The sequence below is a fragment of the Balaenoptera borealis genome (assembly GCF_965194805.1).
Source record: "Balaenoptera borealis genome assembly, chromosome: 7".
NCBI lineage: Eukaryota > Metazoa > Chordata > Mammalia > Artiodactyla > Balaenopteridae > Balaenoptera > Balaenoptera borealis.
Window position 1 is genome coordinate 87,078,461 of NC_138864.1, and position 17,196 is coordinate 87,095,656.

General features: G+C 40.8%; 1 protein-coding gene across 1 annotated transcript in view; it reads right to left on the bottom strand.

Moving 5' to 3' along the window:
* Window positions 1-3,047: 3,047 nt before the first annotated feature.
* DPY19L1 (dpy-19 like C-mannosyltransferase 1) overlaps window positions 3,048-17,196 on the bottom strand; it is a 243,399-nt gene continuing 229,250 nt past the window's right edge. Inside the window, exon 26 of the mRNA XM_082399504.1 lies at window positions 3,048-12,956. The gene's annotated coding sequence lies outside the window, so the exon portion shown is untranslated. The remainder of the gene's footprint in view (window positions 12,957-17,196) is intronic.

Genomic DNA, 17,196 nt, shown 5'->3' on the forward strand with positions numbered 1-17,196 from the left:
ACCATACTGTTTTGATTATTACAGCTTTGTAGTATATTTTGAAATCAGAACGTGTAATGCCTCCAGTTTTGTTCTTCTTTCTCAGAATTTCTTTGGGTATTTGAGGTCTTTTGTGGTTTGATATGAATTTTAGGAATTTTTTTCTATTTCTGTGGAAAAATGCCATTGAAATCTTGACAGGGATTGCATTGAATCTATAGATTGTTTTGGGTATTATGGACATATTAAATCTTCCAATCCATGAACAGGGGGTATCTTTCCATTTATTTGTGTCTTCTTCAACTTCTTTAATCAGTATCTTACAATTTTCTGTGTGCAGATCTTTCACCTCCTTCATTAAATTTATTAATAAGTATTTTATTGTTTTGGATGCTATTGAAAATGGGATTGTTTCCTTTATTTCTTTTTCAGATAATTGTTAGTGCATCGAAATGCAGCTGACTTTTGTATGTTGATTTTATAGCCTGCAATCCAAATCAGGCAAAAATACCAACTAAGCTCCCTAGCCAAATGGGGTCACCATCTGTGATCTTTGCTCTGGTGCATGTGTGAAGAGAAATGTCATCTGCCAAGATCTGAGCACTGGTTGCTATAAGCTCCACCCTTCTTCTCTGCTTGTTTCTGATCCACAGTGGTCAAGCCCTGCAGATTTCCCCAGTGATTCTTGTGAGTTGAGACCAGAGAGGGCATCCTGGGAAGCATCCTGCAACATTGGGGGAAGTGGATGCTCACTTTGGGATATTTTTTCCCCACTGGAGAAATTGTAGGCCCAGTAGGGCCCTCTCAGTGTGGCCTTGTGCCTGCCTGGGGGAAGGATGATGCTGTCAGAGTGTAGTTCTTCAAATTACCCTTCTAATGTGGTCCTTCTTGGTCTCTGTGGTCCAGGGGGTTGTTTCACCTCACTCCTGTGTTCTAGCATTTTCACAATCATGTCTTGTCTATGGACACTTGCTAGTCGGTCTTCTTGTGGGGGGGACTGAAGTCAGGAATGATCTATGTTGCCATCTTGATGACATTACTTGTAATTCTTTCCTTTCATAATGAAAATGCTTGAGACTATGGATTTTTTTCTGAATTCATAAATTTTATGAGATAATTCTTATTGTTTTTATTTTCCAAATATTTTAGTGTTGAATTTTTAATTTCCTCTTTCACTACTAAATAACTATTTAGTAGTTTTTGGTTATTTTTATCTTTAATTTCCAGGTGACTTTATTTTTCTTTAACATTTTGTAATTCACATTTAATTGTATTGCCTTGCAGTCAGAGAATATTTTTAGAAGGATTCCTGCTCTTTGGAATTTACTAAAAGTACCTTTGAGGTATAACAAGTAATTATTTATTTTGAAAAATATTTAACATTTACTAAAAATTAGGACATAATAATTAAAATTGTGGAAATTAAAAAAAAATCACCTAAATGAAAAAAAGCAATGGTTGTTTATTTAGTGCCTACTATAGCAAGGAAGTCAGTCAGTATCATTTGTGTTGGCAGACTCAAAGGTAGGCAGAGGAGTGGGAAAGCTTTGTAACACACACACAAAAAAAGAAAGAAAAGACTGCAGGTGTGCCCTGATTGGAAACTGTTGGCATGGGAAGCAGTAGGCAGACTATCCAGAAGTACAGCATCCTATGTGATTGGTTAGCATTGCATATTTGTCTTTCTCTGTTTGGTCCTAAGTTGGAAGCAGAGTCAGTTATTAATAAGGGAAGCTGTCAGTTATTAATCAAGGGCTGCCTATTTGGGGCAGATCACTACAGCAGTTATTGTTTGGCTTTCTAGACTGGTTGCTACAGAGAGTAGGTTGGCTTCCTGAGCTGGTTACTTCAGGTTGTGGTTCAGAGTTCCATTTTTATATACAGTCTGGTCATTGTCCATATGTATATTCAGTCTCTCAAGGTATTCTTTTTTTTTTTTTAATTTATTTATTTATTTATTTTTGGTTGTGTTGGGTCTTCGTTTCTGTGTGAGGGCTTTCTCTAGTTGCGGCAAGTGGGGGCCACTCTTCATCACAGTGCGCGGGCCTCTCACTATCGTGGCCTCTCTCGTTGCGGAGCACAGGCTCCAGACGCGCAGGCTCAGTAGTTGTGGCTCACGGGCTTACTTGCTCCGTGGCATGTGGGATCTTCCCAGACCAGGCTCGAACCCGTGTCCCCTGCATTAGCAGGCAGATTCTCAACCACTGCGCCACCAGGGAAGCCCTCTCAAGGTATTCTTTGTGCTTATCTTTCTGAATTCTGAATTTGCCCTTATTTACAGTCTTCAGATTTTCTCTATTTCCATACATGTACTTCTTGCCTGTTTGATATGTCATGAGTGACTAAAAGTGCTGTTAAAAAGTTTCACACTTTTTCTCATTTTCTCCCAGTATTTTTAATCAATATTTATTTTATAAATTTTAACATTTTGTTATTTGGCTCCTAAAGGCTCCTGACTAACATATCTTTAATATAGGTCTGAGTGCTTAATGTTACAAACACACACACACACACACACACACACACACACACAATCCTTCTAGTTTCTTTTATTAGCTTGCTTAAATTTTATTTATGTGATATTAATATTAAATGCATCTATTTAATTTTTATTGCATTTACTTTCCAAGCATGGGACTAAGCATTTTAATAAAATCTCATTTAAAAAATATATTTATCGCATTTGTCTTCTGCTTTGTGACTATGCTTGCAATAATTATCAGCAAGTATTTCTATATTTGAATGTTTCAGTGCTCACCAATAGTTGGCTTCCCCATTCTTGGTTCCTTTATTTTGATAGAGCTTCCAGTTTTCTGGAGTACTTTGAGTGCTAATATTTTTCCTCTTTCAGCCTGGATAGGATTCTCAAGCACCTGGCATCAATGAAAAAGACTTTCTCTTGCCTCCACAACAATGGCAGTATAGATGAGGACATCTTGAATTCACAACTCAGATCACCATAGATGTTGCTCCACTGACTTCTGGCACCCCACGTTACAGAGAAGTCTAAAGTCAGCCTGGAATTTCTTCCTTTATAGCTTACCAGATTTTTTTCTTTTGTTTCCAGATTTTCTTTTCCTTTTTTTTGCTGCACTGAGCTGGGTACAGGATCTTAGTTCCCTTACCAGGGAACAAACCCGCACCCCCTGCAATGGGAGCTCAGAGTCTTAACCACTGGACCTCCAGGGAAGTCCCCTAGTTTTTTTTTTTTTTTGAGGATTCATACTTTTACCTGTTTATATCTATTTATTGATCCACTATCTCAGTTCTGCTTTTTGCCAAGTAAGCTCTTTGGATCTGCAGATTAAAGTGATTTCTTAGCTCATTTTATTTATGTATGAATATTGATTATCTTCCATTTGTTCTTATGTTCAGGAGCACTAACTATTCATACGTCAGTAACTATGGTCCTTCTCTCTCACCATTTAGATATCTTGGTCCTATTCTTCTAACTATTAAAACTTCTTCTAATTATTGATTTGATTTTGATTAGCAGTGTTAACTCTACTTTTTAATGTTTCTAAAGTATCTTAAGAGTTGCTTTTCCTTTGAGCAGTTTCAAAACATTCATTTCTTATATTATCCAGTACCGTTTTATCGCTGTCAACTTCTCAGTATTTCTCTTTTTACAACTTACCTAATGTCTTATTATCTCATCTTTCACCTTTTATGCCACAATGCCAAAGTTTTTCTAAAGTGTAAAAAGAACACAAAACACACTGCTTAAGATTTAAGTATGTTTCCTGAACTAAAAGGGTTTTTTTAAAAGGATTTTTTTTCTGACATTTGTGTATTCTTTTCTACTTAACATTACAAAATTTCTCTACCATATGACTCACTCATTCCACTAAAAGTTGCTTGATTGGCTAACATCTGAATAAATGTGCATGCTTTTCATTTAGATTACTCATACAGTGGCTATACAATACCATCATTGTTTCCCACTCTGAGAAGAGATGGTCTATGTTTGTAAAGAAAATCAGTTTCTCTTGAGCAGGAAAAGAAGGTATTGTCCTATTACTATGGGAATAATTTAACTAAAAGGAATGAACTCTTATCCCAGGAAAACTTTTTCTTCTTTAGAGAAACTGGGTTTCTTTTTTGTTCCCTCCCTTTGCTCCACCATTAGCACACTGTGTGACCTGGAAAGGGCAGTTAACCTCACTAAGCCTTCGTTTTCTCATCTCTAAAATGAAGGAGTTATCTGGATGATCTTAAGAGACCAGAAGTGATCTGGCTCTAGTAGTCCTGTGCTTCTAATTAGAAATTTCCAGTTGTAGAAATTGAGGGGAATTTTTACATTTTCAGATGTCTGCCAATTAAACAACTTTTGTTATAATGAGTACAGGTCACCTTTATGAATTAGCTCTGTTGCTTAAAAATGGTAATATCTGTCTCCTGGTCCACATAGAACGTGTCCAATGGAATGTAGTAATAATAGTAATAATAATAAGATTGACTCACTCCTCTGCTGCTTGCTACCTCACTGGGCTTCCCAGATCAACACACTACAATTCCTTTTGTGGCTTATTCTTTCATTCCTTCCTCTAGTCATTCAACAAATACTATTAAGCACTTACCACGATGAGGCTTGGTTCTAGGTACTAAGGACACAGTGGTGTACTTGGTTATTAGTTACAGTTGAAACAATAAAGCAAAAAGGGGGACAATTTTGCTTTTGTCAGGCAAAGTTCAGCGACAGAATAAGCTTTGGGCTTGATTTGCTTAGCAATTCAGGAATGCCACCAAGGACCCTGTCTCTGACATGGTAGAAGGCATCCCCCTCAGCCTTGTTCCTCATCCTGGTTGTAGGATGCTGTATTCATTTGCTAGGGCTGCCATAACAATTACCACAGACTGGGTGGCTTAAACAACAGAAATTTTTTCTCACAGATATGGAGGTTACAGGTCCAGGATGATGATGTTGGCAAGTTTGGTTTCTTCTGAGGCCTCTCTCCTTGAATTGGTGGCCATCTTCTTTTTTTGTCTTCTGTTGACCTATAACAAATAGACTGACAATTATTTCTCCAGAAAAAAAAGGTTTTATTCAGGATCAGTAAAGAATTGCCATTCAGGGTGTGCAAGTATGGCAAGCCATGTGCAAGTCCTCTCACAGGAAGGAGAGGAGAACTCTTTTAAAGAGGGGAAAGGGAAGCTGGGATGGCTACAGGAAACAAAGGGTCCACTGGAGGACTTGAGAGTTCAAACGATAATGGCTTTTCATTGGCTGAGTTGTGCTGACGTTTTCTCATTGGCTGAGCTCTTGCCAGGCAAGAAGAGAAAGTCTTTCTTCTTCCTGTTGGGCTCTGCTGTCTTCATACGACAGGAGAGCTCCCCCTTCTGGCTTCCTGACTCTATTTTAATTGAGGTTTCTGTTTATCAATTTTTACACTTCACATGGTCTTTCTTCGATTGTGTGAATGTCTGTGTCCTAGTCTCCTCTTCTTTTAAGGACATTAGTCAGGTGGATTAAGTCCAACCCATATGACCTCATTTTACCTTAATTACCTTTGTTAAGGCCCTATCTCCAAATACTTTCACATTCTGAAGTACTGGGAATTAGGACTTCAACAACATTTTGTCGGGGGGGTAGGGGGACACAAGTGAACCCATAAAGGATGCTTACTAATGACTCCTGGGGAACTCTTGTCCACATGCACAGAGAAAGACTGACTTTTAGGAATTTCCTTAGAAATGTAGGAAGCCACCCTTCCCGGCAGTGCTTAGCAAACACGTACATGCACCTCACCAACCTAACTTGAGTTATATGCTCATATGTGAACTAATCAGTGTGAACAAGATATGCAATTACTGATGAGCTCAGATTGAAGTCAAACGCCCCACTCCTAGGGATTTAGCTTTCCCCAGAGCACACTGGCTGGGATGAGATATTTGAACTAAAAGTTGGGTTCTTACTAAAAGAAGAAGTGGATGTTGGAGAGATAACCTCATTACAAATGGTAGGGGGGAAAAGACAGAGTTCTTAATCCTCAGGAGTTTCTATTCAGGGGAGGGGTCAGGGGGAGATTTTTCTCAGGGCTTCAGGACTGGGGCAGCTGGGCAGTTAATGCCTGGAATTCAGAGCAGGGCAGAATATATCTCTACCCAAGAGTTGGGAGCCTTCCAAATATCTTTGAAGATTAAAAACAATAAAACTCTGCCTGAGAAAAGTAAAATTTATGAAGTTATAAAGTTAGCTTATTCGATTCAACTCAGGAACTTACACAGATCAAATGAACTGCAATTGTGTTTGTCTCCCTGATATTCAGATAGAAGGGTGATTGGTGAGCACAAACCTTCAGGATGTTTACAAATATCACTTTCAACTTTATACCAGCTTTGTGAGATAAATATTCCCGTTTTCCAGATGAGGATTACAAGGCTCCGAGAGGGTAAGTGGCCAGGCAAAAGTCTTCAAGTGCCTTTTGCCCTGCCCCATAGCCCCTCTGCAGCGTGAGGACGCAAGAATGAGGAACCTGGAGTTGCAGGTGGTCCTTTTCCCCTAAAGGGGTTTGAGAGCCACCAGCACCTGTTCAAAGGGTCCTTGTGGTCACACCTTGAGGATTCTCAGAGTAAAGCAACTTAGTATACAGACAGGCACCACAACTCTGTTCTGTGCAACTCTGTCCTTGGCTCAGAAATTATTGGCTCAATTCTAGATGAACTCTGCCAAAAATTTTAACATTAAGAATTGTTGCCTGTTTCTAATTTTAATAATTAATGGAAGTTTTACAACTCTCAGTGACTTTTAACTCAGTTTTCTTTGGCTTACTGTTTCTTGGGCAGTAACAGTGTGATCACTGTTATACAAACAGAGGCTGGACATGATCTATGACCAACTTCTTCCTCCACGGTAATATCATTGCATGCTTCTGAATTCCCCAGCTTTTTGTACAATTGGGTCATTGTCTCAAAATTTGAGCAATCAACACTTGAGTTTAAAACGTGTCCTTGTAGCATACTTTTTAGGCTAATCCAATTCACGATGCTCTGACTTGTGTTGCCAACCGCTTACTTGACACGTCTAAAAATGCCCTTCTTCATGCACAGCTTTCCACACCTCAACTGCTGCCAGCACATCTTTGTCATTGCTTAGAACAAACAAGAAGTCATCCTAGACTCCTCTTTTTCTCACACCACACATGCAATTCATCAGAAAATCATCTGCCTTAAAAAAAAATTCAACCACTTCTTGCCATCTCTATTGCTTCCACTCAGTTCTGAGCTTTCAACATCTCCTGCATGGATTACTTCAGTAGCCTCCTGATAGGTCTTCCTGTTTCTATAGTTGCCTTTTTATAGTCTATGCCAAGGGTGGCAAACTATAGTCCATAAGTCAAACTCTGTCAACTGCCTGTTTTTGTAAATAAAGTTTTATTACAACACAGATAGGCCCATTTGTCTACATATTGTCCCTGGCTATTTATGTGCTAAAATGGCACAGAAATGAACAGATTTGACAGAGATCATATGGCCCACAAAGCCTAAAATATTTACTATCTGACCCTTTAAAGAGAAGGTTTTCTACTCTTTAGGTCTCTGGAATACCCTCGACTTGGCAATCTGAAAGGTCCTTTTGAAATAAAAATCAGATCAGGTGATGCCACTGCTCACATCCCTCCTATGACTCCCCAGTTTACCATGAGTAAAATCCAAAAAGCTTTACAAAGACCTTTTAAGGTACATGATCTGGCTTTTCCATTACCTCTCTGATTTCTTCTACTGCTATCTCCCTCATTCACTCTGCTCCAGCCCAAAGGACCCCTTGCTGTTCTTCCAACATGCCAGGCACAATCCTACCTCAGAACCTTTGCACATGCTGTACCTTCAGCTTAGAGAGCTCTTTCTCCAGATGTCTGCATGGCTCACTCTCTCGTGTTCTTCAAATCTTTGCTCAAATATCAGTTTCTTATGGGTTTCTAATTAATACAACCCACCAGCCCTAGATCCCAGAATTCCTGAGACTTCCTTCACACTGTTCTGTTTTTCCTTTTTTTTGCACAGCAATTGTTACATTCTACTATACTATAATTTACTTATGCATTGAGTTTATTGTTTATTGTTTGCCTACACTCCCTAAAATATAGGGCAGGGATTTTTGTTCTATAACAACTTAGAAAAGGACCTGGACACATAGTAGTCATTCAATAGATATTTGTTGAGAGAATGAATGAACAAATGAATAAATGAAAAATGAATATAAAATATTTACAGGTCCTAACATTCTGCTAAGCACTATGAGGGAATACACACACACACACACACACACACAAACACACACACACACACTCCCCAATATGTGACATGTTCCTTTATCTCAAGAATTTATTATCACACACAAAGTTGAAGGAATTTAGGAAAAGTATAATGGAATATAATTAGCACTAAAATGACTAGTATAGCCAAATGTACAGAGTAGATTAGAATAAAAGAGAACAAAGTAGGACAGAGTTGTTTGGGAAGGCTCCTTGGAACACCATGAACCACTCCCAGAAAAGTAGAGAGAATTAAACTGAATTAAACAGTGGGTGGCAGGAGGAACTCACAGTATTGCATATGAAGGGCACAGCATAAGCAAAGCCAGGGAAGCGAGGAAGAACAATCTTTACCACACCTGTTGCTCAGCAAATTATTAGTCAGCCCTAGCTTAACAATCTAGTGTTGAAGTTTTGATCTTCCTCCATCAATCATCAATCAATCAATTAATCAATGGGACATTGAGGAGCTTGGTCTAATCCACCTAGAGAGTCAGTGCAGAGAAAACAGGCTATAGAAGGGAACATGGAGCCCGCTGGAAGACACCTGGCCAGGTAGTGCTGGAAGAGCACAGGTGAGGGGTATGCCTTTAGTAGAGCTTCTTGGCATCTGCACATAGGAAATCCTGATGGACACTCACAAAGCTCCAAGCCCCGGATGTAAAAGAAAGGGAAAGAAGGTTTCCATTTAATAGTTAAATTTATTAAACCTATCCATGATGGGAAAAGGCAGAGTCTTCTAGATCCACTGAAATAGTTACTTTGCTATAGATTATTCAGTAATATGCAATCCTCTAAATAGTAATATGATAATATAATATGTAATAATACATGTATATACATTAGATATATACATTATGTAATATATATCTATAACTTTCTGTAACTGTATATATAATATATAGAGAAATATATTATATATAATATACAGAGATACAGTTTACAATACATGCAGATACATTATATCATATATATACGGATATATATTATATCTATATGTCTATATATCACATATCATATATATACATATAGATCTATAGATTCAAAATGACTGACAATATGAAATTTTTTAATAAAAGGAGAGAAACTATGGAACTAAGTATCTACTACTGACCAAGAGAGAGAAGTACTAAATCAGGTCACTAGTGTAGTGTTCTGTCTTTTGAATCAAGGATATGTCATCAGGCCTCACGATGATTATGTATCCATTCAATTAATCAAAGCTCATGGAGCATCTACCATGCACCAGGCTTATGCTAAGCGCCAGGGATTGAGTGGTGAGCAAAACAGACAGTGTGCCAAGCCCTGAGGAACAGAAGTCTCGTGTGGGTGCAGATATTAAACACACACTGGTCTAGGACAGTTTGAAGGGGTTTCCAAGACCAGCCACCAATTCTTTCTCTGATTATAGGATCATGAAACCACCTTCTGATGACTACTTAAGTCTCTCGTATAGATTGTTATCAGGAAACTGTGAGGTTTGGGGGAGGTGGCTACAGATTGAACACCTAATTTCTGGATATGCCGTGCTGAGGACTAAACCACAGATTTCAAATCACCACGGGAAAGTCACTCTGTGAGCCTCGTGGGGACAAGTACACAGAGGCACCTTCCTGCTGGCTACATACTCTGCTTTCAAGAGAAATTTTTTCTTCAGCTTTCTTTCTTTTTCCCATTTACATTTTTTCTCACCTCTTCTTTTTTTCCCCCTCTAAGTCTTCCCCCAAATAAGCTTGTCTTGACTTACCTTGAGTTCATTTTGCCAGATTGTCTGTTCTTAATTCCATGTCATCACTGCCTCTCTCCAGGTTTTGCTTTGCATCACAGGGGAGAAGGCTGCATTTCCCAGAACTGTTTTTCCCATTTACTTCCAGGTCACATTCTGCCCCTGAGGGGTACAGACATGAGATCTGGAAGATAGTTGAGAAGGAGAAACCACTTTCTCCAGTGGCCGTTCTGCCAGAACACGAGCAGATGGCGAACATGCGATTATCAGCAGCAACTTCTAAGCGAGTTCTTGGAAGTTACCTGATTTCCTGATGCTTCCAAAGATTCTTGAAGTTTGCAGGCTCCTGGTGAGCTCCTGTAAACCACCTGCTTTGGTGCCATGGGCAAACTAAGGTCATCTGCAGGTGCTTTGTAGCCACTCAGGTGCTTTCTGATTTTATGAACTCAAGTCAAAGCTTCCCTAAGCCCTCTTAAGTCTCATTCCCTGTATCTAAAACCTTTCCTACTTGGAATACCTAGAAAGGCTACTTTCTGACCAAACTTCAGTAAGTTTGTATGGGAAGGACTATCCCCAGTTATTTTGGCCCTCTCCCCAAGATCCTTAAACTAAATATACAATGGCCTCCCTTCAGGTAGAGGAGAGAAAACAGAGGGAGGAAATGTAAATTACCTATTTCTAGATTCCACTGTTAGTGACTAATGTGCTCTTTGTACTTCCTATACTGGAGCCTCACAGACTAATCAGAAGCTTGAAAAGAAGTCCTTTAGCCAATAAGAGAAAGACCTTTTTACCTGGCCTGATATTGGATAATTGAGAAGCTCTCCTTGGCCTGTGGGTCTTCTTAGTGATGTTTTCAGGATATGGCAAACAGGCTTGCTTGGCTAGGGAACAGGGACTCCATAAAGGAGTGAGTAGGTTTATAAAAATATGATCACCTAGTGGACCCCAAAGCTGGTGGTTCTCAACATCCTGCAGATAATCAACTGCAAGAGCACTTACAAAAAAAAAAAAAAATATGTCCAGACTCATACCAAAGATTTGATTTAATTGATCTGGGGCCAAACCAAGACATTAGTAGTTTTTCAAAGTTCTCAGATTATTTTAATATGCAGCCAGGGTTGAGAAACACTAAGAAGATGTCCATGAAATGCTCAGCACAGATCCTGCTCAAGAAATGTTAGCTCTTGTCCTCTGCTGTCATTGTTGGGAAATCTGAGACTTGAGCCCAGGCTTCTTGGAGGAGTATCCCTTCCATTTCCCCATAGCAGCCCGGAAGCGTGGATAAGACCATACAACATACTCCTTGGCACTGACTGAACATTCCAGTCAATGGAGACTTTGCAAAAGTACTGATGCCTGGTCCTATCCTGACCAATTAAATCAGCGCCACTGGGGTGGGACCCACGCATCAGTATTATTATTAATTATTCCACAAACATCGCCACATGATCTGATCTCTATTCCCCCATTATAATTTATTTGTAGTTCTTTATGCCACTTCAGTTACAGCTGCTTGTTTATATTATCTCTCTCACTGTACTGTGAAACACCTGATGTCAAGGTGGATGTTTTGTTTCATATTGTTTTTATACATTCTCTTTCCCCTTACACTCAGAACCCACCACAGTTCTAACATTTTGTATATATTTAAGTAATATTAATTTAATTAATTGTCTAATGCTGCAGATACCCATCTGAAGCTCTCCCACTTCTCCAATCTACTTTTTCACTTACATTCCCAGCTGTACTTTCTTCTGTTGTTGTTTCATAATGTCTTTTTTCACACTGTAGCCAAAATGATCTTTTCAAAATTCAACTCTATCATTGAAGTCTGTTGGTGGGTATGATACTATATAGACAATGATATAATTAGCATGCATGTGAGTTATAATATTTGGTCTATTTTTGTGTATGTGAGAAGGCACCCACAATTTACAAATGTCTCCAGTGATTCAAAAATGCACCCAAGGTTAAGAATCACTATTCTAGGGGTAGATTGAGGCCAGATTGCAGAAGCATACGAGACCCAAGGCCAACTCTAGGAGTTGGAGTGTAATAAATGCGGGCACTGGGTCATCACTGATGTCTTTGAGCAGAGATGCAGTGGAACCGGAGACGTGTTTAAGTGTATAAGCCAGAATGCAGCATGTGGATATAAGAGAGAGATTTAATTACTTCTGAGAGGGTCCTTTATTCATTTCTCAAATGACTTACATAATCATCTCAGTTCTGTTTCCAGTTTCCTTCCTTCTATAATTATTTTTTCCTCCATTCACTTGCCCTGATGGCCTTATACTCATTTGAGCAACTGTCAAAGGGCCACATTTCAGTATATTAATTCTCTTGCTGAATGTTACAGATGAATTCCCATCTGCTAGTTTTATTTAAATATAAATGGGGGAAAAACCCTCTACATCATCTAGGAGATCCATGTCAGCAGCCTGGCACCATTAGCTGCTGTCTACAGTGGATATGGATTACGAGCGGTCATGATCTTAAGGACACAGCTCTTTGTTAAAAAGAAGACCAGACTGGGCAGAGATGGTGCCTCCCTGATCTGTAACTGCCATTGCTGGTCCCCACAGCTAATAGCATTTCAATTGTCAGAGCCATCCTGGAACAATAGACTACAACTATGAATTTAATCATCTAGAAACCAACGACATAGTTTCATTTTTCTGAAAGAATTTGCATCTTTTAAAAGAGTTAGCACATTCATGGTTTTGCTAGCACAGTCTTGTGATGTAGGGGGCAAATACCCAAAAATATTCTAGAAAGAAGATAAGGTAATGAGGTTAAAATATCAGATGGAGCAGCCTCTGGTACTCCTCCTTTGCAGCCCACCTTCACCCCCACCCCAAATTAAAACTTCTAGAAGAAAAAACATATATTTTTAAAAATTAATAACTGGTCTTAAAGGCAGAAGGTGAAATCTTCACGTGCCAGAAATAAAGAGCAAATCCTTAGGCTGGAAGGCTATGGGAGCTGAAGCCCTGCAGAATATAGTGGGAATCAAGATGTGATATTTTAGGTGCCGTGTTGTCACATCTCTGAGACGGTCAAGGCTTCAGGACTCGAGCACAGAACTGGACTGCCTGAATGAAGCCTGGAATTGGGGAAACTGCATCGTCTGTGACTGAGAAATGGAAAATCTCCCCACTGACTGGGAAGCCAACCATTTGTCCTAGGCCTTGTTTCAGGTCCCTGCAGATATGAGAGCCTCAGGAAATAGGATCTCAAACCCACTGTGCACCACACACCAGGCACCAAGTCCACTGGACACCTCTGGAGGACATCTTTCACATAAACAAGGGTCACCTGTTCTGGTCATTGATTGCTATGTGACAAATAATCCCAAAAGATAGTGGCTTAAAATATCAGTTTACTGCCCCGCCTGTTTCTGAGGGTCAGGAAATCAAGCAGGACACAGCAAGGTCCATGACGTGGACTCCATGATGTCTGGGACGTGTCTAGGAATAGCTTGAAGGGCGTGGCTGGCATGGTGACGCTGACTGACCACGGGAGCTTAGCAAGGACTAGAAGACAGCTTCCACAGCTCCTCTTCACATGGGTGTCTCCAGAGCTTCCTTGGAGGGTGGCAGCTGGGTTCCAAGAGCACGGGGTAGAAGTAGGCTTAGAAGTCATGACGTGTCACTTCTGCCACATTTCACTGACCAGGCACGAGCCACACACCAGCCAGGATTCAAGACAAGACCACACAAGGGTGTGAATAACAGGAAACATGGTTCTTGCCGTGGGAGGCAGGCCGGGAGTGGATTTTTAGAGACTAGTGACTACGCTACTGGAATCAGGCAATGTGTCAGTCCTTGGCTGCGGTTGTGGGAATTCCCGTGTAAAAGCCAAATAGAAACATGGATTCAGAATAAGACAATCCAATGGCGCCCTTCAGAAATGATCATAAAACTCCTCCCATAGAAGGACCTCTTCTCACTAGAGCACCTGCAGGACTGCCTCGGAATTCCCAAAGGTCCCCTGGAAGATGAAGTCAGGTAGAAGGTAGGTGCCATTTAGCTGGGATGTGAGCTCCAAGGCTGACTAAGTGGGGGTCTGCAGGGTTGTTCCCCATCGAAGACCCAGACCCAGTTCCTGATTAGCCTCAGGAGTAAAGCAGAGCTGGGGTCGGGGCTAGATGGGTAGATGGGCTACCAAGTGACTTTAACTATGAATCAAGGAGTGCCACAGAGACCAGGAGTCAAATGAATGAAGATGTGCCATTATTTTGAAGGACCTAAGACCACATGCACGTTTATAAGAAATTTTACTAGGATCACAAACCTCCCATGTCAGCCCAGCATTGATCTCTGAACAGAAGCCCCAGGGTAGCACAATTCACAGTGGAGATGTGTGCTCAGATTAGCACAAATGACAAGTCCTACTGTGTTTCCTCTGTCTGGAAGAAGATTAACTGAGGACAGCCTATGTGGGGAAGACAGTGAGAGGAGCATAGCTGTCAAGGTTGTGGCAGGTTCCCTTCTGCCCTGCTGATGCTTCAGAATAGAGTGGAGATCTATGACTGCCTCACAATTCGGACTGCTTGAAAGGCAACAAAGAAAGAATACCTAATTTAATAAATCAAGAAACTCAAGCATGTAAAGGCAATGCTATCCCAAGCCAGCATTCCTGTTGGAATAAGCACATGGGAATGTGAATTCAGAAAGTCCTTCTCCCAAGGAAATCCCCTTTTTGACAGCCAATCCAGCACAACTGGATTATAAAGTAGCTCATGCAATGAAACATTTAGAAATGCTTCAGAAAATCATATCACTGGAGCTTCTACCAAGGAATTGTCAGTCAGCCGTACAGAATATTCTGTGTGACCTTACCTTAAATGCTTGGCAGAAATATTTTTTCCCTTCTGGATTGGATCATATAATTTGTTCAAGCCAATGAAATGTGAGCAGAAGTGATTGTGTCACCTCCAGGCTGAAGCCATGAAAAAGTCCCTTTAAGATGACCCTCTCTGGAATGGCCATCATCAAAAAATCTACAAACAATAAATGCTGGAGAAGGTGTGGAGAAAAGGGAACCCTCTTGCACTGTTGGTGGGAATGTAAATTGATACAGCCACTATGGAGAACAGTATGGAGGTTCCTTGAAAAACTAAAATTAGAACTACCATACGACCCAGCAATCCCACTACTGGGCATATACCCTGAGAAAACCATAATTCACAAAGAGTCATGTACCACAATGTTCATTGCAGCTCTATTTACAATAGCCAGGACATGGAAGCAACCTAAGTGTCCATAGACAGATGAATGGGTAAAGAAGATGTGGCACATATATACAATGGAATATTACTCAGCCATAAAAAGAAACGAAATTGAGTTATTTGTAGTGAGGTGGATGGATCTAGAGTGTGTCATACAGAGTGAAGTAAGTCAGAAAGAGAAAAACAAATATCGTATGCTAACACATATATATGGAATCTAAAATAAAAAGAAAAAAATGGTTCTGAAGAACCTAGGGGCAGGATGGGAATAAAGACACAGACATACAGAATGGACTTGAGGACATGGGGAGGGGGAAGGGTAAGCTGGGACGAAGTGAGAGAGTGGCATGGACATATAAACACTACCAAATGTAAAATAGATAGCTAGTGGGAAGCAGCCACATAGCACAGGGAGGTCAGCTCGGTGCTTTGTGACCACCTAGAGGGGTAGGATAGGGAGGGTGGGAGGGAGACGCAAGAGGGAGGAGATATGGGGATACATGTATATGTATAGCTGATTCACTTTGTTATAAAGCAGAAACACACCATTGTAAAGCAATTATACTCCAATAAAGATGTTAAAAAAAAAAAAGATTACCCTGTCTGTCTCTCCACTTGCAGTAATGAGTATGGAGGCTGTGTTGACACGTCAGGGTCTTTAGAGCAAAGCAGCCTGACTCACTCTGCATTTGGAGGTCGTCTGCTACTGCAGGCAGCATAAGCCTCATCTACGCTGTTACTCTGGAGACCTGGTGGGCTCATTTTGTAGCCCTAGGGGTGCCCTGATGCTGGAGCCCTCTCATGGGAGAGTTATTGGTGGGGGCAGCACAGGGGTGGGAAAGCTTGTTGTTCAGCTTGGAGAGGTGTTAGCGGAAGCAATCCTAGGATGTGCCTCCAAGAGAAGAAAGTTGAGTGAAGCCACAGTCAGAATGAGGGAAATAGTATTGGTTAAACTCAAAGAAGGAAGCATAGAAAACCTGGAGAAGGAGTGATGACGTGGTGGCCCCCGAGTTGAGGTGCCAGAACATGGTATAAATTGTGCTCGGGATTGAGCTGTTCAGGTCTCAGCTTACAAACAGGTAAGACATGCTTCAGTGCCCATTCAGCAGAGAACGTACTTCAGATGAAGGCTGTGCTCTAAATTCTATCAATGGAGAGTCTTGTTACTTGAAGCGTGAGATGATTATAACAAAGGCATCGTCATCCATCCACCACAGAGGAAATGAGCCCATGTATGGTATTTACCAACGTATAAAATGATGGCAAACATCACACCCCTCTGGGCACTTTAGCTGGTACCTTGGAAGAGTTGAGCACTGTCACAAAAACGCTGTCTTCCTACATTAACCCTGACCTGAGAAGAACGGAGAGCATACGTACAGGCAGCAGGTTGCAGAGACAGTGTTTCTGCTTCAAATCCTTGCTCTCCCACTTTCTATTGGGAGATCTTGCAAGGTGGTTATTTGACTTCTTTCTGCTTCAATTTCCTCATCGGTCAAATGGACATGAAAGTATTTCTTTTTTCATGAGGTCATTACGAGAATTATACTGGATCAGGAAGAAAAGTGCTAAGTACCGTGTCTGATACATGAGTCCTAAATAATGCTAGATATCATGATTTAACCAGGATCCTTTAAAGTACTGGACAGGTATCCCTACCCACTCCCTTTCCCCCCTTTTCCCATCTAAATGCCTAAGACAGGTCACTTCTCCCCTCTCCACACCTGCCACACAGTTCCTGGGAGCACAGAACTGCACTGTGGGGTCTCGCTCTGGGATGAGGGCATCACAGCTTGAGGGTCCTAATTCCCTTCTGTCTCTAACTTGCCACTATTCTTGTCTGCTTCACGCCTAGACTGGGGTGTTCAGGAGCAGATTACACGGAGCCCTGCAGCTGCTGCTTTGTGAACGAGGGCTTCTCTTAGAGGGAGAGAAGTCAGACAATTCCCTTCTTGGTGCGCTTTACTGGATACCAGAAAATTCCCACTACCAATAACATT